Source organism: Opisthorchis viverrini (assembly GCF_000715545.1).
Source record: "Opisthorchis viverrini unplaced genomic scaffold opera_v5_395, whole genome shotgun sequence".
NCBI classification, from domain to species: domain Eukaryota; kingdom Metazoa; phylum Platyhelminthes; class Trematoda; order Opisthorchiida; family Opisthorchiidae; genus Opisthorchis; species Opisthorchis viverrini.
The window spans coordinates 220,125-242,110 of NW_008752054.1; the positions used below are offsets into that span (position 1 = coordinate 220,125).

Below are 21,986 nucleotides of genomic sequence, written 5' to 3' on the forward strand. Positions count from 1 at the left end.
AAGAAAACCTTGTCGATCTGGAATATGCAGACGACATCGTTCTCATGTTCGAAGAGGAGGAAAAGGCGCAAGTATTCTTGGATGAACTGACCAAAGTCATCCCGTCCTTTGGTATGCACTTTGCACCCACAAAGTTTAAGGTCATGCTTGTGGACGTGCAGTCACTGAACACGCCACTTACAATCCAGGGAGAGGCACTGGAATTTGTGGAGCGTTTTACGTATCTTGGAAGTTGTGTTAGTTCTGACTGTAGTGTGACAGATGAGGTGAATGTACGAATCTGCAGGGCTCGGGCCGCGTTTGCTAACTTGAGACACCTATGGTGTCAGAGTGGTGTATCCCTGAATCTGAAGAAACGTGTTTATCAAGCTACAGCACGGGCTGTTTTGTTGTATGGCTGTGAGAATTGGCCCAGTCGAGCAGCGGAAGTGAGGCGTCTTCAGGTGTCCGACAATCGTTGTCTCAGAACCGTAGTTCGTGTGGTGTGGGCGAATCCGTAACGGAGCAGTTAGAAAGCGCGTTCGGGTACTTCTATTGAAAGTCTCCGGCACCAGAAGCTGCGTTGGTTGTGTTGCTTGTGCCTAGCCATCGTTTGCCGAAGAGAGTGCTGTTTTCCATGCCCAACTGTGTGCTAACGCACACAAGCGTCGGTGCCGAGTGACGAGTAAACGTTGAAGTTTTCAGAGGTTCAAGGCAAACCGGATCACAAATCTTAGTAGATGAGCATCATACTAATTACAGACAGGAACATCACTGATGTTTCACTACCGTACAACCAAAAGGTTTTCTAATCACTTTTAGAGCATCATAGTGCAGAGAAGTTAGAAAAAGTGGGCCTGGTGCTGGCTTATCGCAAGCATGCTGAGACGCACAAACCTCCAGCCACTCAACTGAACAATCTGGAAAGAAACTGACAACACGAACGCCATTGACATCGATCGGCCACCATGTCTTGCAATGTCTCCAGCCAAGCGCAACGGTACGGTTACGGAGACCATATCCTGAAAGGTGTACTGCAACGACACCCAGATTATTCGTCAGCTTTTTCATACCATTTTGCAGGGCAATAGGTCGCCCACCTCGCGGGTTGCGCCATTCTAAAGGAGGTACAAAGAACCACAATTGTCTCAGTAGACAGTGTTTCGGCATACACAGCAGATGGCGGACCTACCGTAGTTGGTGGTGCTGGATGTTTTCCGCGATTGAATTACCTGCTGCACAACCGAATACCCGTTTTTTAATTACCATATTACGAGTCTGTTGCCGACATCCGACATTAACAACCTTCTGGGACATCGACGGTAAAAAAACATGAAGATGCCTCGCATCATTTGTCCACCGCTGCCGTGTTTCGCAACCATCCACTTTTTGGATCCGCTGGTATATGACCACATTGCTGATCACACCGACTATGAATCTGCGATGGACACAATATATGGACACAAAATTGTCCGCCCAAAAAATGCCATATATTCACGCAACCTGCTGCAGACCTACAAGCGAACGGACGGGATGCTGATCAGTTCGTACGAAAACTGAGATAGTTAGCCAAAGAACGAGTTTGAATCGGTATCAGCAACTGAAAACCAAGATGGGTGCATGCGTGATGCCTGGCGTCCACGTCCATCCGCGAGAAACTTCTAGCACAGAGCGAAATCACTCTGGACCAAGCATATCAGCTTCCTCGAGTTGGCTCACAAACAGTGGGTGCGAGATGGCTCAAGTGGTTAGAGTGCGAATTTACTGACCAGAAGGTCCGTGGTTCGAACCCGACATCTGCCTCTCGACTTCCCTGTCTACACTTTGGAAACCTAGCAGTACCCCAGTCCTCATGCTCCCTTAAGGTAGCATGGCAACTAGGCACCGGAAGGGTGTTACAGCTGGTCTCACAAGCACCCCGACATCGCCTCTCGACTTCCCTGTCTACACTTTGGAAACCTAGCAGTACCCCAGTCCTCATGCTCCCTTAAGGTAGCATGGCAACTAGGCACCGGAAGGGTGTTACAGCTGGTCTCACAAGCAGTGATAGTCATATGGTAGTAACGAACCTATATCCTGCTCTACGATTCCGCCCATTTCACAGAATCCCAAACTATGTATCGGTTCGACCAATGTTTCTGTAAAATCCGTTGAAACATGTTACTTCTGCGGTTATGATGGACACCCTCGTTCAAAGTACCCCGCTCGAGAAGCCGTATGTAGTCTTTGTGGCAAACACAGTCACTTCCGCCACGTGTGCCTTTCAGAAATCACTAAGTTCCATATAAAGTGTACAATGAAGCCCACTTTATCATTATTCGTTACAGCAGCACCTACTTGCCTGGCACATGCCATTGCAACTATCGAGGTAGATGGCACCGCTCTCCATGCTCCGGTCGATAGAGGAAGTTCTTGTAAGTTCACTAATTCTAACGTCGTGAAACTACGTGATTGGAAAATTTACCCAACTTACCCAGTCATCACAATGGCGTCTACATCACTATCCTGTCGAACAACAGGTTGCGCTTGTGTTTCTGTCCGGAACGGAGAACAGTGAAAAACGACATAATACTATGCTGGAGGATTGAGTTGTCCCAGTACAAGAATGGTGTCATATGCCGACCTGGTAAGGACAATCATGTCGCCGACACTTTGGCGAAACGCATGTACTTCCTGGGGAGCGAAATCAACTTGAAGAGTTCCATAACTTCCTCTACCACCCAGGCCATTACTCGTATGTTCATTTTTTGCGTTGCGGGAATTCCCCTACTCCATCGACAATGTTAAACCAGTTATTTTCTCCTGCAGTGTGTGCTGAACTGAAGCCAAGATTCTGGAAATCTTTTGGTAGACTCATTAAAGCAACACAACCATTTGAGCGCCTGGGTTTGGATTTTAAGGATCAATTGGCATCTAATACACGCAAACGCTACCTACGGTGATTGAAGAGTTCTCCAGATTCCCATCTGAATTTGCGTTTGCAGATATAACCTCAGTACCTGTGACTGACGGTCTGACAAACCTTGTTTGTTCAAATTACCAGTCTATATCTATTCCAACAGATGCCCATCGTTCATGTCGTTTGAGATCAATAACTTTCTTCTGGAGAAAGGGGTTGCTATGGGTCATACATAGACTTATAATCCAATGTAACGGTCATGTTAAGTGACCCTCCCGGAAACGATAAGCTGATCGTTGAAATATCAAAATCTTCCGCCTCCCCCTTGGGAATGGTTACTCCCTGATGCTCTACAAAGTCTCCGATCACTGTTATGTACGGCCACTAACCGTACGCCAATACGTACGTTCCAATACGCACGTCCATCAACATTAGGAATATCGTCAACATCTTAGTTGACCACCTCTGGTCCAGTTATGCCGAAACGAGGTGGTAGGTCATCCAAGTGTCAATCGCTGGTAAAAGTCGACCGTCTGAACTGCAACACACACAACGCATACATTTCTCATCGAGACGGAAAAATCAAAACCGTGTCCCTTCGCCGTCTGGTCCCAGTGGTTCAGCATGCAGCTGACGCTGTCAATTCATCTGAATCCAATGAGGACACCGAACACCCAGATATGACAGAAACAACCGGACGTCAACCCGGTTGCTCTCGAGCATCTGAACTCTCTTCGGTACCGTCCTCCGAAGACCAACCGCGTTATCCTGAAATTCTAGGACGCTTTCATCCTTGCAGTTTGATGAACAGAGAAGCCTGACTCAGTACATCATCTCCTATTCACGTCAGCAAGTGTCCATTCTAACAATACCGGGTTGAATTCCATGATTTTTCTGTGCTAATTATTATACTTACCCTATATACTCGTATTGAGCCCCTGAATGTACATTTCAGCTTATCGACGATTGTTCCCACACAAGTGAAACGCTGTTTATCCTTGATAACCCGGACTCGTTCCCGGACATTCTAAACACCGCTACGAGGCACCACAAGGTGACGAAGCACAAGTGATATCAGCAGTCTCGATACAACCGGGGTTCAACTGACCCCCTTGTTGTTACCACACTCACTACGATCACCTATTTTGAAACGGGGTGCTATCATAATCACCCCCGAGTTGTCTGTGACGTTCTTCTTTGCCCAAAACGCAGGTAAACAGATCGAACAAACGGAACAACTGAAATAAGTTTCCGGCCTTCCTGGTTTGTTAGGCCTTTTTCATTTCCCTAACTTTCTTGACCACCAGACTTCACAGGCGGTTCGCAAGCTGACTTTCACTTGACGTCTGACAATTTGTCCGGTCAAGTTATGTTACGGACCGGCTGGGGGTAGAGAGGCGAGATGGCCGTGGTTAGAGCGCGAATTTACTGAACGGAAGATCAGTAGTTCAAACCTAACATCTGTTTCTCGACTTTCCCTGTCTAAGCTTTGGCAAACTGGCAGTACCCCAGCCCTCGTACATCCTACGGGTAGCGTGGCAGCTAAGCACTGAAAGGTTGTTGCAGCTGAACGATTATTATTATTATTATTATTATTATTATTATTATCATCTCTACTTCTCCAGGGCGGGCTTGGGTTAAGTCCTAGTATCCCAATTGCAATGTATTCTTCGGGTCAAGTGACAGCGGGGTACCGAAAGGATGCTATAGCTGAAGGGTTTTCAACTTAAGGAACCGGCTGGGGTTTTTCCTCGATTTAAGCAATGCCGCTGTTCTGTCTGATATCCAGTGCTTGAGTGGGCCTGGAGGCGCCGTACCACAGGCGAAATCCCCAGCGCAAGGCAAAGGGAGTGTCGATCTCGCCCGAGTACTAGTTCACATCTGATGATAGTAGATGGCAGTTGGAAGAAACTCGGAGAGAATTCTGGTAGATTCTTCTAACGTTTGGATCTGCCAGCTCATCAGTTGTCAAGCGACTTGTCCGCACCTTAAGGGGTCCTGCGAAACGAACAAGCGACTCTAAACGAGCGTGTGGTGGGAATCCACAAATATGTTCCAAAACAACCGACAATCAGTTATTGGCCCGCGCTATCGGTAACTGGCGGCAATATGATCAATTTGAGTCCGTAGATGGCACACCGCTGAAGGACAATAGATGGTTGTTGTGTTTCACAATCACAAGCGACAATCAAGGTAAGAAAAGACTGAGAGCTCAGAAGCCAGGCGTTATTCATTAAAAACGTTGACAGCGTGAGCTCAAACGAGAAAAAGTGATTTACACACTCACGATGAAACGCTTTGAGAAGACAGAGAAAATATATATTGTGGCCTGAAGATTCGGCTATTCCGGAAATTAGTACTGCCGTAAGCAAACAGCTAAGGCAACCGTTCACCATTATCTTCACCTACCGAGTCCAGTCCATGTCGACCACCTAACTGAATCTTAGATGTGCTACGCCTGTCCACTTAGCATTCTGGCACGTGCGAACCGACCGTGAAATCTGGTGGAAGGGAGAACCAACGAAATGGAGTAGGCCCAAAGACTATTTTTGTTGGTCCGCGCGTCCGGTTCCCGAAACCTGCTGTGGATGAGAAGGGAGTAACGGTCTTGAATAAAAAAGCGCCTCAACGGGTAGGCCGAATACTTCAGATAACAAACATTGTAGCCACCAGCTGCCACTCACCTGGAGCCCATGGTTGACGTAGAAACCTGGACGGTGAACGTGGAACCCTAATTGGCCCCGGAGTTCTATGACTGCATATGTGCTCTCAAGCGCCACCAAGCTTCTGGTCTGGATGACCTGCCTCCCGTTTCGTTCAAAAAAGGGTGGAATTCTCAGTCAGCGCTGCCCGCACTTGGGAACCGGGGGGAGTCGGTGGTGGTTCCCATTTTCAAAGGGGCTCGTATACAGTGTGGGAACTACGGGGAGATCAGCTAAACCCTGGTTGTAACGAGAATGCTGACGTCACTTGTGCTTTCTGCCTTACGGTGGTTCATGGAACAATGACTCGCGAGCAGTCGTGATTCCGGCCTGGTAGGGGTTGCGCTGACCAAATCTTCATACTTCATCAGGTGCTGACGTTCCAAGGTGCATTCCACCCGGTTGACTGGTCTGTTCTCCTTGACACGCTTGACCTTCAAGAAATGCTCCGGAAGTTTGAGAAAATGATGCGTTCTTCGCATTCTGACATCTGAACGTGTGAGCATACGAACTATCCAGAAGTTTCCGTACACGAAGCGGTGTCCATCAGGGATGCCCGTTCTCTCAATTTTTATTTAATTCAGTGATCAATGAGATAATGAGACAAACGCTGAAGGTCTTCAAATAGCCTCTCACGAAAACTTCCTCGATCTGAAATATGTAGATGATATTGATTTCGTTTTTGAATAGAACAAGTCTTTTTTGGGTGAACGGACCAAGGTCATCCTTACCGTCCTTTGGTACGCACTTTGCATCCACAGAGTGTAGGGTCGTGTTTGCGGACATGCAGTCAATGAACAAGCCACTTACAATCCAGGGAGAGGTACTCAAAGTTGCAGAGCGTTTTACGTACCTTGGAAGTCGTATTAATTCTGACTGTAATATGACGGATGAGGTCAATACGCGAATCCGCAAAGCTCGGGTTGTGTTCGCTAACTTGAGATATCTATGGCATCAAAGCTGCATATCCCTGAATCTCAAAGGACGTGTGTATCCGGCTGCAGTGCGGGCTGTTTCGTTGGATGGGTGTGAGACTTGACTTGCTTGAGCAGCGGAACTGAGACGCCTTCAGGTGTTCAACAATCGTCGTCTCAAGACCATAGCTCGTGTAGGTTGGTGTCGGGGAATCCGCAGTGAAGCAACTAGGAAGCATGTTTTCGGTTGCGCAACAGAAACTTCCATCGAATAATGTGCCAAAAACCAGATGCGTTGGTTAGGCCATGTATTCCGAATGTCGAACCATTGTTTGCCGAAAAGTGTCGTTTTCCGCGCCCAATCCGAAGTGACGGAAGCAGAGATGTGGCCAACCCTTCATCTGTCAGAGGGGTATGAAAGGGGTTACGAAACGTCTGGGTGCTGTCAGCACTACTAGCCTACCAGGATGGGGACCGCGAGATCCCCGCTGTACCTGACTGGAGACGCTGTAGGATACGGCTGCTACTCGATGTCAATAGTGTTTTTGTCAGTTTCTCTTCGAATGGCCTGAATTAGTGTCTGGAGGTGTATGCATCTCGGAATGACTGTAGTAAGGTAGCAGTAAGTCCGCCCTCTATCCACCTTTATTCTTTTTTTATAAGGCTTTCAAAAATAATGGAGACTGTACAGCAACGAAGCATCAGTTTTGAACCCCAATGTCATGCTGTTGTTGATGATATTAATGAAGTGGGGGGACGGAGAGAAAAGTATGTGAAAGAAGGAAGGAGACAGCAGTTGCATGTTTACGCAAGTAACGGCCCCACGCGACAGCCGATATGGCATGAGTTATTTGTATATTAGCAGTTCACGGCTATATGTAGGCAGAGACACTGCTAAGGCATCCTTACGTGGACAGTAGGACGATTAGGTTCCTCAGCAGAGGTGTTTGGCCCGGAAGCTTGGTGTTTGGCGGTAAATGCAAACGTATTTCAATTTTTACAGAACAAGTCGCCGAACATTTTCCAACCCCCAACCTGGAGGACCAGGAGATTCATCAGACTTCTAACCGGTACGAGAGTGAGTGTCGCGCGGATACGGTCCAGTATAGCTCTATGGGTCTCGGAGGTGCATGAACCGGCAGACCACGACAGCTTAACCCACAACCTTCGTGTTCATTGACTTCGAGGGCGGTCAGTGTTTTGACTACACTTGCTCAACAGGATGCGCCCCAGGAATTTACGAACTTTGTGCGGTTCGTATGTTCACATACTTCTGCCGAATGCACCACAAAAAGTGGTGCCCCGAAAGTATGTCCACTCTTCAAATTCTTGTACAACTTCGTCATCGATGAGATGAACCTAACGCTGGAAGATTTTCAAGATCCCGTTGTCCAAATCTGGAGTACACAGATGACATAATAATCTTTGAAGAAGGCCAAGCACAAGGCCTGTTGAATAAAGTGACCATCAGCATACCATCTTTTGGTGTGCGCCATGGACGCTCCCTTCTATTCAATGGAGGGTAGTTTTGTATCAGTTATACACTGCAGGTACCAGGTAAAGTGTGGCTCCTCAGAACTTGATTTCGTCAGCAACCGCTGACATGTTGTATTGGGGACTGCCATAGATCGCAGATGACAAGTAACACCGGCGGTCCCAACAGAGCCTGTGTTAATCTGTAGGATTGCGACAAATGTCCTGACACAGAACTGTAAAACAGCCTCCCTGGACGCCCTTTGGGGAGCATTGGCGTGCTTTTTACACAGGAGAACCAACGGCTCCACAAAAGGCGATGCCCTGCAGATGCCTTCAATATGGACCGGGTTGGCTTAATACCTCCGCCCAATCAAGGAGGAACAACTTTTTCACATAGGTACCGACATGTTATTTGGCAAACCCGTTAGGGCGCTCATTCTGAAGTTTAGCAATGATGAATCTTCGTCATGTCTCTGAATATCCACGCGCGACCGCAGCCGTAGCGATTGGGATGAAATCAATATACTTTTCGGATCGCCCGCAACATCAGAATGATCGAAACTGCCACAGGACATATCCGCATATCATACGATTGTCGGAACTATGCGACACAACACGACTGTGTTTATCCGAACCTCAAGTTTCAGTTCCAAATGAATTAGAATCATCACGCATATAAGAATCATATATTTAGGAGCAAAAGAAAAATTCTGTGTACACTCCATCGAGAAGAAAATGCGAATATCATTCCATGTACGCCCTTCGTCCTCTAGTGGAATAGCTGACTTTCGGGACCAGAGCGTAGATATCCTCACAGAAGCATAGATCAGATAAATGCCCATCCAAATTACGTTTGAAAATTTGAACTGTTTCTGACTGAACGACATTTGCCGATAAACGATTCCAAAATGACACAACGCGGCGAGAGAAACTGTACCCATGAGGCACATTGTCCATGCGTGTGACAGTAAGTTTAAATCGATGTCCTCGGGTGATGTTGGTTGTTGGAATGTCAAACACGAACATCAACTGCGGAAAATGGTTTAGGCACAAAACACGGAAAACATAGATGAGATCAATCCGGAGACGTCTGTATTCAAGTGTGAACAATTTCAGTTTGCTGCATCTCTCAGAATAAGAAAGACTCCGCAGACTGGGAACCATCTTTGTAACGAGGTGTTGGACACGTTCGAGCTTTCGGGCTTCGTCTTTCGTAAGTGGGGAGAAAGCTGGTGCACCATATTCCAATATAGGCCGGATCATGGTGGGATACAGTTTTAAAACTAACTCTTCCGTCCACACCGAAAAACTTCGCTTTAATGCTCACAAAATGCGAAGAGACTTCTTATACACAGCGCTCGTGTGGTCCTTCGACTTTAAATCATAACGGATTTGAACGCCCAAGTCTCGGATTGATGAGACTGGTTTCGATTTTTAGCCATCTAGATGATATACACGATCTGAAGTTGGCTTTCCCAGGCATATGTATTCTGATTTGGCCGGGTTGATCGAAGGTTTCCTTTCAGAGGACTGGGCCACCAGACGTTCTAAATCATGCTGAAGAGCCACTCGGTCTTCGTCACACTCAATAGGTTTCCATATCATAAGATCATCAGCGAATAACAGACTTGCCGACTGTAAGACCACTGGTAGATCATTCTCATGTAGTAGAAACAGAACTGGACCCAAAACCGTTCCCTGAGGTACGCCACTAGGTGACGTATACCAGTGTGTACAGTGGTCGTTTACTCTCACCTTCCAGCGTCGGTCATGCAGGAACGATTTGAGCCAACGAAGTAAATCCCCTCCTATACCGTAGCCCTGTAGCTTTTTCATCAGTTCAGTGTGGCCTACCCTATCGAACGCTTTACTAAAGTCCACGAATATAACATCAACAGCATGCCCTGGCTCTGCATTCTAATATAACCATCATAACACTGGGATTTCCTGATATATCCATCATTTACGAGAAAGAAAGAGTAGAGTACCCTTATATCCTGATGCCTCAGCCGGAAATTAGATTACTGAAGTGGTGGACTCACCCATAAACCATTTGGAAATGCACTAACGTGCCCCGACATTCGTCAGCTAAAAAATGTCCAAAAAAATGAGGCCGAAATTCGCGGTCCCAATGCCTGGCTGAACGGACAAACAACGAGTGAGATGCCTATGCGTGGAGGTGAATATGAAATTCACTCAACTGACGGTGTTTAGCGTATTTTCGGTGGCGCTGTCCTGAGTGAAGTAAAAAGTCGCGTCTTATGAACTAATAATACAAGGAGTTGGCTGTTTATCCGTTCAGGAAAGGACAGTACGGAGCTGGACGGGTCCACTGGACGAATAGGTGAGCCGAACGATGCCTCCAATTCAGTGCAAGGGCTGGCGTACAGAACTGCTAAAAGGGAGTCAATGCATCCCACCGGTCGATCATCTGCTAAAATTGATAATAGAAGCTTCCCACAGCAACTTACTTTCGGTCCCCATGGTCGCATATTACTGCTCGCCTAATGCATTTCCGTGTGACCATACGAACAATGCAGGGGCAGTCAGGGAGAAGACTGAAAATGTTGTTAAAAGACGGTGAAGATGAAGGATCTGTGGAAAGGGGAAATAATATTCCATGGCTTTCCTTCCGGAACGAAAAACACAGAAAACAAGATGCACAGTCTGTGGAACTGGGGTAGTACCTCGAACACAATACTTCACTTGTTATCGAATCGGAGCTTGTGTAAGGTAGTTGTTGATGGTGCTTCATCCCAGAAGTTCGCTGATCCAGTCGAGATTAACTTAGACCATAATCGGGACTTAGCTTCCCCCTTTTTCAATGGAATGGGTTCTTGGCTTCCCTCAACTTCCCGGAGAGTGAATAAAGTTTTATCGCACTATAACGTTTTCGGCCATGCGGACCGCCTGGTGATGTGACTTTTCACTTAACTCATCAGATTCATGTCTTTCACAGAACACGCGTCATGTGTGCATGTGGTACTTTGGATGTGGCCAGAACAAAGTTGTGGAGCTCAGCATAAGCACCTCGTATCCTAAGGAGGTGACAGATTGTTTGGCATATTAAAGGACACCGCTTTTGTTCGTTGTCACCGCAACGCACCGCACATCAAGCTCGTAGCACTTGGTACCTTATGTCCATAATTGACGTTTATCTTCCATCCTAAGCGGAAGCATGGCTCATTAAAAACATCTTTTGGTGCGTTCAAAGTGAAGTAAAGCTCGGTTGATTGATCAAAAGGAGTTCTTAGCTTACTTTATAGCTGAATCTCACCACAGGGGCACAACACCGACTTCTCAAGTCTACAGTGGGATCGTTTACGGGCATGAAGAACAATGACGTTTCAGGGACTGATTTTTGTGGTGTCCCGATGATCACCACCGCTTCCAAGCTTGACCCCTCCACTGGCACTTGAAAACCGCAATTCAAGTAAAATGTCGCCGTTCATGCTCGAATAGTGAAACATATCCCGAAACGCTGTCGTTCCTAAAGTAGCGTACGGGACAGTGGCTTTCCGGGAGTCCAAATTATATCCTTCTGCTCACTGACATCCCTCTAGCACGAGAGTCGTTGCTGAGTAAATACGTTCTCTCACATATTTACGGATGGATGCGCAATATCGAAGCTTCTGCAGCCTCTCGTGTCGCTTTGTTCTTTTCGTCTGGCGGTTTCCGTTCATCGGGAAGTCATAAACGAGAGAAGGATGTAGCTTTGCTTTTCAATTTTTCAGCACCCACTAGTAAGCTTGCTAGCTCCAGGGTAAAGACTTTCCTAGCCTTTGAAGTACGCAAGCCACTGTTTCCATGGTTCACCTTCCGTTTAGCAACTCGACAATCGGTTATCACACGGATGACCAGTATTGTGAAAACACAAAGATCCGTTTTACTCCTATCTGATCAGTGGAAAATATATGAATAGAACGTACGCATTTTGCTGATAGGGCGAACCAAATTCCCCGTTTTCACGTCTCGGTAAAACTATCGTGCTGCACGATGAACTCTAACTGGGAAAACTTAATACACAACTTGCGATTTCGGTTGGTTTAGAATACCGCGTTCGGGTCTTTATTGTGCGGTAAGTTCGCAGAGCCATGGTTCATTCATTTCAAAATCAGTCAGCTCCCTTATCCATGAGCTGGCTTGGTGGTTCTTTCCAGTTTCTAAAGTCAGTAGACCGCCTTGTGCATTACTAGCTTCTTACTCAGTAATGTGAGTGTTTTCCGATTTTTGCTGTCCCTGATGGCGATCTCTGCCTGGACTGCCCGTCAGTAATTTTTCAGGAGACTGTACAACTCCCCGCCCATCTAAACATTATTACAGAGTACTCCAAGTTACTTAACATAAGTAACTAAACCGCTAACAGACGAAGAAAAGCACGATGAAAAGCTGCAGCAGCCCGGTGGTCCTCTGCTATCGCATGCACAAAAACTGAACAAAAATTCCGGCCAATCCATTCGTTTTCTGAACGCGTTCTGCCCTGTGACATTCTCACCGACTGTGCTCACAGTATTATGTGTGCTTGTTTTGAGTCTCAGGCTACCCGCACTCTTGTAGACTGGCTGTCATCCGTTTTGTCGCTTCGATTCCGGTTCCTTTGTTCCACCATTAGTTTCCCAGCTGGATGTTCCAATGTTGGTTAGTTGCAAGCAGACAGTCAGCAGCCGCTTGTTCGAAAAAATGCGCTTCTCGCTTGTGATAATGTGGTCCTAAGTTGGCTTTCTGTGTGGCCTATAGGATTAAGTTTATCAATGGGCATGGATGTTCCAATGTTGGTTAGTTGCAAGCAGACAGTCAGCAGCCGCTTGTTCGAAAAAATGCGCTTCTCGCTTGTGATAATGTGGTCCTAAGTTGGCTTTCTGTGTGGCCTATAGGATTAAGTTTATCAATGGGCATGGCTTATCTGAAGCCCCATATATATCGTTTTGTTATTATTATATTGAAAAATCCACTTCAAATTCAAATCAAGTGATTTTATGATACTCGCCTTTATTGCATCAGACGATGCCATCACCCATCACCATTTGGTTGGTTTTCGCTAATGGGCAACTTCTCTCTGAAAAGTTTGTTCTACTGAAAGAAGTGTGACGTGACGAACAAGTAGTTCGCGGCAGTACAGATGTTCTTCTGTCCGTGCATCTCCCCTGGCCACTGAGAAGGTTTTCGTTCGTGGCAGCCTTTCGGACTCAAAATTCAATTGGTTTTCATTCAATCATTTGCGCGGCTATTAGGTAAAAACGCACAAACAAATATCTTTGGCTACATTTTCATTTATTGTTACCATTTGTCAACGGCGTATTTTGTCTCCGTTTGCCACAACACCAAACTTGCACTGTGCCTGTCCAGTTTAGCTTCCAGTCTCCGGTAAATTGGTTCCGAAAACATCTCTTTCTTTGCAATTGTTCCCGTGGTGAATCTGTTTATTTTTCATTTCTGCCATGCGAAAGCTCACACTGGGCTCACTAACGGGCCATCAATAAAACCAACCGTGGTTGCTTATGCCGAAAATATAAGGTTTAAAGTGTAAAATTTCACATAAAGTTAGCCTTATTTGACCGCACATGCTGGTGCCACGCTGCTGATAGCCGCATTTACAAGTGTGCTGACTCCCGGGGTCACTGCGCACAGTTGTTTTGTATGAAAATACAATTAAGATAGAGAAGCGGAAATCGGAGACCCTGTAGCGTCAAAAGCTTTTGGTTGTCCGTAAATCGTGAGATGACTCACGCACGGTTACCAGGGCGTGTTTACGCTGCCTGAATAAGTGAGCAACTCTTGTGTTTTGTTTCTTCATCAAAGTGGATGAACTAGTTTACGCTGGTTCAGTGCGACACTGTTATGTGCGACGCTCGCAAAGGTTGCTCGAAATTTAATGTTACATTGAGGCAACTGTGCGCTTTTATGAATTATTTCCACCCCTGGGACGCATAAATAATCCGAGTGTGGGGCAGTTTTCCTCGACAAGTTGCATATGTATTACAACTATCCTTGGGAGAGGACTTACAAGTATAAAGCTCAACGTCGAGTAGGCCCACTTCCGTGGTAATTGTGCTTAACATAACAATCCACAAACGTGAACCCCATTGAAACAGCTTTGCAAAGGGATGCTGTTTCATTCACTTTATTCAACGAAAAGTGTATAGTGAGGAGTAGTTTCGTTTATTGGTTTCCGTAGACAGCATTCACTAAGCAGTGACACCAAACAAAGGGATGTGGCCAAATCACTTTCATACAGTACTCATTTTTCACACAGTTTCCGTTACCTAACGAACGCAGTGATCGTTCTCTGGACCGTTGTTGCGTGTACGGCCTGTGTGCGCTCTCTGGCTGCCCAAATCCAGAGCTCAGATGGCTTAGTGGCCCTCTGTCTGGCACCACGGACCGCGCTATTGTTGAATTCACTTTCTGCCCTATACATGATATTTGTTGACCCATTTATTAACCCTTAGCCGCCCAAAAAACTTAAGGGTCATTTTTCTGTTTGCGAGAGAAACTGATGTGGCTAAGATGGCATTTTTAGGTTCTGCCACGAGTACACGATCGCACTATTTTGCGAGGACAAACGTAAATTTTAGCTGCTTAAGGACGGACGTCGGCACTCGACGCGGTAACGATGGATAATCTGGGCGATAACTGTCTTTCCAAATTCATCCGTAACGTATTGCCGCGCTTCCAATGATGTCTTAAATTCCGCATAAGTTTGCGCTCCTTCAACTTGCAACTAGATCTGCGTTTGTCGATGGACAAAAAGTAGAAACGAGTACGCAGGCTCTGTGTTTGCTATACATGTGGTAAGGGGTCGTTATCGGATGCTTATAATGGCCGAGAAATGAAAACTCATTCGGACACCCATAGAAATTACTGTCCGCGAATCCCTCAGCTTTGAAGTATTCTGGAGGACAGAAAACCTTGTCAAACAAGAGCCTTGAAAGACTCTTACGGTTTTGGTCCACCTAAATAAGAAAGAGGTAACCATCGTTTGGATACTTCAAGGCATTTTCAAGCACTCAATTAAAGAAAACGTAGGAGGAACACATTTTCACAAGTCTACCGCATTTACAAACTGATCGAGTTCAAAATGTCGGCAGTTAAGAGCCTGAACGCCTTCAAAGAAGTTTTAACAAATCTGTGACTGCGCAGAGTACATAACCTTCTCTAACGTCGTGATTACTCACTCTTTCTCTTGCTTACTCCACTCGCGTTCCCAATGACCACTCATTTGTTCAGTTCTTTAAACTCGTCAATCTTCTCGCCAAAAAGGATTGTTTGCCAAACAGTGCTATAATAGCGGCGTGTACGTGTGTATTGCTGTCATTTATCTACCCACACAGTGTCCCATCTGATACATTTGTTTTAATCAGTTCCTTCGTGAGTTCCGCCTGATCACACCTCTGATCGGAAAGACGAACTTGGACTGGGGGAGAATGATCGCGACCCACACCGCCGAGCCGACGTTCCACCTGTAAGTTAACTGGCGTGAAAACTTTAACGCTGCACCTCGCCGGCTGGTGTCAGACTTGAGCAATTAGGGACACAAAAATATAGACCTGAGGTTTGTAGGATAATTTTTTGACAATAGTACGGTGGGCTATCGAAGGCAATTCTTCATTTTGATGTTCATCGTACATGCATATGCTTCAAAGTTTTTTGCCCGGAACCTTAATACAAGTGAGCACTTTACTCAAGCATTTGTGGATGCGAGGGTTTCATTTCACATGATACAGTGAGTATATTCACGCAAATCACCGCTACTTACGGTAGAATTTGATGGGCTACACTTATTTCACACGCAAAATGGATGGTTTTGAATGGCTCTTTTTAAATTATCCCTTCACTGCTCCAGCGGACAGTGAAAGTCACGCGAATGGGTCTGTCTAATGTGAACATGTGCAAGTATTTACAGTCAAAGGTTTGTTGTCGAGGTACTGGTAGTTCGCGTGAATTCGCCATTGACTTATCAGGTGATTGCTTATCTGTTTGCCGTGTTTGTCAACTGATTTGCCGGCGTTTCTTCACCACTCAAGAAGGCCCGATCGGTGAGCTTTCGGGCGGCTTCATGCTTCCGCCTAAGTAGCTTGCAAAGAGCATTTTGAGCTTTAACGTGAGTTGCTATTTATCATTACTGAACTTAGGGTATCATTGGTCCAATTGTGATCTGCGTCGACCTGTTATGTGCACTTCTTGCTTTTGATTGCCCCAACGCATGCTGCTTCTTCTTCTGCCTGGCTCGCTTCTCTCTATATTGCGATTCATTTCCCGGTTGTAGGATTCGTCGAAAGTGTAAACCCCATTATTTTGTAGTTTGCCGTCTTTACCATTATTGATCTATTTCAAAATTGCGGTTTTTTGTCATGAGCCTGGTTGATCTGTTTGCCTGGCTTCCTCTGTGGTATACCTTTTTGGCTCGTTTGGTGACCCGATTCAGCTATCTTTAACGAGGGCCAAAAATTCCGGTCCAATCAACTTTTCATTTCTACCCAAATGTCTTTACACTTTAGTTCTATGTTTTTTGATCCATTTTTTTTGCCTAAGGATTTGACATCATCGCATATGCTTTGTTCCCATAAGTTCATTGACGGAGTCGATCCCAATGCGTTCGTCTAGTTCTCCATCAGTGCTGGAGTAACGATCCTGCATGAATACGTGCTTGTTCTTTGTCCTTGCTTGCTAGACCGATTTGATTCCTTCCCACTTTTCATATACGGAGATGAGGGACAGTCGATCACGTTTTCTCATTGCAAGCTGGTGCTCATTAACTCTGGATGAAAGGTTCATCTCAGTTTGCCTCAAGTAGTGTGGCAAAAATTCTTGAAATAACTTTTGTAGATAACGTTTTTGCTTTTCGCGGTATTGGGTTTACCCATTAGTTGGATAGTACTGTCTCCAAGTTGTTTGTAGATATGTGAACCACCGTTCAGCATAATACCGTGGCACAACCACCAATCCATCGCTACGCACCACTTCTCTCCCTAACAACACACTGATGATGTCACCTCGATTGGTGATGAAAAGTTTGTGATCGAATTGCCTAGCTCGGCGAACAAACCAACGACCATCTTGCAGTAGTCTCTAGACTGTTCCATATGTCTAGCAGTGTATTTATTTTGCTAGCGCATCGGGTCATCTAGTCGGTTGAGTCGCATTACCTCACAGATGGCTTGTCTTTTAGTAGCTGCCGTTTACTTGAAAGGGATAAACAAAAAAGTGTGTGGCACTGTTCTCTAAGTTTTCAGCACGAAACAATAATATTGCTAGCGTTAGAACATGACTAAAAGGGCGTGATCTCAACTGGATGTTAGATGCGGCGTAAACAGCCGCCGGAGGAAAAATATTCCAAGCACCAACTTCTCAAAACGAAAAACCGTTGCATGGTAAAAGTGTGCACTCTGAGCTTAAAAATCTTCCTATCATGTTCCTGCCATGTATTAGCGCAAAACGAACCAAGACATAAGAGGTATATGTGCGGAGACTGGCGCAACCTCAATGTCATCATCGGTACCACACGTTCCGGATAGCTGGTGCGTTGGTGGAGCTCACAAAACACGGCCTAGCAATACACAACCAGCAGAGTGGGGCTGAAATTGTTCACGATCGGAACATCGCCATTGGCTGTACAGAACGAACAAATGAACCACCATAATTGGCCGTTTAGTCATCCTATATATTTACGCAGAAGCTGTTTGCCCTGAAAATATACAGCCGTATTATGAGTTCTCTGCCCTCTCTTTATAGAGTAGTTTTGCAGGCTCAGTGCAGGTGCAAACAATAAACGGTCACCCACGATACAACACCGGCAGACTAGTGTTCCCAATGACGATTTCATTTGAACAGATGCAGTCTGTTCTGAAACGTCAGCAGCTACATTTTGAGCTGGAGCAGTTGAAGCTCATTGAAGGGCTAGCTGGAAAATTGTAACTGAAGGATCCAGTTAGCCAGACCACTGAGCCATCCGCTTCAATGATCAAAGCAATGCTGAATGCGATTTCTAAATTCCAGTTCAATCTCATCTCATGTATCACTTTTGATTCCTGGTTTAGCAAGCGTGAAGAGCATTTTGGATTGAATCTAAGAAACGGAGAAGATTCCTAGAAAGTAAGACGTTCAGGAAACTTAGAGATGCTGAACACGAACGTTTCACGAACTACATTTTGTCGAGAAAACCGAGCGAGTTGACTTTCGATTGCACCGTTTACGTCTTATTGTCAATATTTGGCAAACAGGCTTTCTTATTCAGCCTAGGATATCACCAATGAATAAAAACACTGCTGAAGACCGGGCTACGTATGCAGGCAATGTCAACAAGGGGCGTGTGGGCAGTGTCGTCCTTTCTAAACGCTGGTCCAAGATCATTTAGGCTAGTTTCTGTTTGTTGTCAGCGAGTTTGACCCCACCTTATTTGAATGCACCCCCCCGAAACATCAAACACCAAGGAAGACGTATCAGAGCAAAAAAACAAGTTTATATGGTCAGCAGTTGTCCACGGTGCATGACTTCAAGCAGGAGAAGGGACTGGCATTGCTGAAGGAACAGGGACACAAAGCGATCTGCACGTACATGTCGGAACGGTGGATATTTGGACTGACGCTGGCGTCTGACGGTGATGTCTTGACTTACGTGTATGGCATGCGGACCGTGCGTGATGGTCCAGCACTTCGATATTATCCGCGCGAACTGAAAGGCTTATTTGAGAGCACACCATGCGTACGATTCCTATGCGCCCTCTCCTGAACAACAAAAATTCGTAATTATAGGGCACGGTGCTTCATCGGCAGAATAAGGCAATTCGTACTCGGGCCTTCGAAGCCCTCCGTGGATATAGGGAAGTTTATCTAGGATGGCCCGATGCATTTTCCGTAGCTTAAAATCCCCCGAAGCTCAAAAGTAATACGGATATATAGTTGGGTTTTATAGTGAGGTAGTTCCTTTAGACGAAATGGAAGGGTTGTGAAAAATTGTCACACACCTTTCAACACTTTTCTTTTGTCACTTGACAATGGTGGCATATTACCTGAGGGCAATACGGTTCTTAGTTTGACCATGCCTGTCATCCTAACAACGGTTTGCTTCGGTTTCCTCTGGAGTTGAAAGCTATGGCGCCAATACCAATCACCCTGAGTCTAACGTGGATCATCGCATGTGTGGGGCGTAACACGGTATGTTATGTGGAGCAAATATAACGCTCATTGTTACCCAGCTGTTCGGGATTTGCTCGATAATCCTACATTAGTATTGACATCCCTCGGTTACTCACGGGTTATTTGGCAAAGGAGGGGAAACAGCCTGTGGCGAAGAAAATTTGGTATGTGAAAAAGCACTTTGGTCATAAGGACTTATTATTGTCATGTAACGAGCAAACGGTATCTTCGAGCGACGCGTAATACCAGAACCTCCTGGACCTGGGTTTCTATATGATACTATTAATGTGAGAAAAATTCATGAATTATACAAGCCTGGACAGTAGATACTAGTCCAAAACTAACGATATACTTGGACCTCGAAAATACGAAGCAAGTGAGCAAACGGGCCCTCACTTGAGACAGCCTCATTTGCACAAATCGGCCAAAAATAGCTGGATGACCTCAAGGCCGAATAAGTGAAGTGATATGGACAAACAAACGTCAGTTGATACACACACCAAACACAAAAGTGAAGCGTGGGCTACAAATAGGGACAGAATCGACGTGGGGAATTTCAAATGTCGACGTAATGGATGACAGATTTCAAAAGATGGTTCTGCGAAAAGCCTACCAGACTCGTGGCGGATGATTTAGGACACGCTGTTGCAACAGAACCACCTGTGGTTGATCAGAAATATAAACTAGTTCTTCCATGATAGCTGGATTGAAGTGGTGCATTCCGGGGGAAATTTCTACCCTATTTGGAGAGCTTTACAGCAGGCTCCTGACACTGCTTGTGAGACACCAGCAGTGAAGCGTGGAAAGTGCCTGCATACATAGGAACCACATCTCGACCAAAGTAATTAATGTGTGCTACTCCCGGAAAAGTCGAAACCAAACAACATCGGCATATGTATCGGAGGCTGACACGGAATCCCATTCCTACTGGATTCGGGGGGGGGTGGAGTGGTCAGTCTATTGAGACTTATGCATCAGTTCGGAAACTACTTCATCGACCAGCTCAGCCACAAGATGGAGCCCAGATTCGATTATATTTAATCTTGCAACCAATATCATAAGTTCGTCTGCCTATATGAACATGAAGGGTGGCACTGGGTTTCCCTAAAAATCATATGCCACTTAGCGCAAAAGAATACTCAGCGTAGACCTCAACAGAGGTCGAATGAAATAAGAATGAGGAACTTTTTAGAATTTGGGTGCGCATGCTGAGGATAGTGCAAAGGACGTGCACGTAACTAGTCAATGTATCGTGCTGACGATCGACGAGGCATCACAATGGGTCCTGGTGGGTCGAATACATACCCTCAAGCTAAATCTCCCCTGATGACTGTTGAATACCAGTGGCTGGTATTGCGCCCGATGACGAAACTTTCCGCAGCCTAGTCATTCTAAATAACGGCATATCGCATCGATTGAACGGATTCGTGGCGACACGGCTAAGGGTTATGCGAGGTGTGATGAACATGACTGATGCTCTATTCATTGCTCTATTCATTATTCTCTTGTTTTAATATTCCATATGCTGTACATATTCGCCAATTCGAATACATACGTGCTGGTTGTTACGCTTCACTGAATTCTGGATTTCTAGTTCGTCTGGTTATACCGATATACGTACGAAACTTAATTCTCACATTTTGGCGTCGCGATTGGAACGATTCATCATGCCTGCCGAAATGGAACCATTAGATGTTAATTCAACTGCGCGTGACGTAGAGGATTATTTGGAACGGTTCGACATATGGTGCCTCACAAAATCCGATATGGACGATAAGAAACTCACTGCATATTTCCTACATTTCGTTGGCAAGGCGGCATATACTTTGATCAAGAATCTAGTATGTCATGAATCTCCAATCTATATTTCTTACACTGCATTGAAGAAAAAAGTTCTTCAACACTTCAAACCGATTAACTTCGTAGCAGCCGAAAGAGCTAAGTTCAATATGTTGACCCGCTCTCATTCTCAGTCGGTCCGTGATTTCGTGTTACAGCTGCAGACACAGGCAGCCAAACGTGACTACGGTGCCCAATTGGAAGACCAGCTGTGTAATATACTCATTGCTGGCATTCAGCTGCCCGAATTACAGCAGAAGTTGCTACTCTGTCCGGATCAGAAATTTCAAACTATTCGGAAAATATGTGAGCAGTATGAAGATGTGAAGCATGTGACGAAGACTGAGGAAGCAGTCTTGTTAAATTATTCTAAAAATAATTCAAGGATGCGGACGAACAACAAATTCAAACCTCGAACAGATTCTCGTGCCTCAAATCCATCAACACGTCACTTCACAAATCGTAACCCTAATCCGATGGCTCAAAAATTTGGGAAATGCGAGTCGTGTGGACGAAACCATTCCAGATATTCATGCCCCCACAGACGAGCGAAATGCTTTATCTGCGGTAAAACAGGACACATTCAACTTGTCTGTAAGTCCAAGAAAGTGTGTCACTTAACTTCTGACCCAAATACTGACGTGAAGGCAGTATCTTAAGATAGTTCTACTCCTTCTCTATCTGTTTTGTCCCAAAATTCGTCACATGTTTTTAAAACTTTGATATCCGCTTCCGGTCAAAAGTATGACTTTATTGTTGATGTTGGTAGTGTTGAGTCCGTCATTCCACAACCAGATCTAACTGCGTTCTACCACATTGCCGTGATAGTGCCTACAGATGTTAAACTCGCAGTAAGAAGTCCGAATATGGACGAATGAATATCGTATATTCTCGAATATCGCGGGCGTATCATCAATCGCATCATAATACAAAGGGATATAAAAATACACTAAACAGAATGAATAGAATAGAGTCATTGTTCACTACATCCACCACAAGTTGGGTGAGCATGCTGGTGTTTGTAGTCTCTAATCGGTTGGAA

At 45.5% G+C, this 21,986-nt stretch overlaps 1 protein-coding gene across 1 annotated transcript in view; it reads right to left on the bottom strand.

The window, feature by feature from the left end:
- T265_10689 (hypothetical protein) overlaps nt 1-10,094 on the bottom strand; it is a gene marked incomplete at both ends in the record, with an annotated part of 51,486 nt that extends 41,392 nt beyond the window's left edge. The window contains one exon of the mRNA XM_009177144.1: nt 10,013-10,094. The remainder of the gene's footprint in view (nt 1-10,012) is intronic.
- Nucleotides 10,095-21,986: the final 11,892 nt, after the last annotated feature.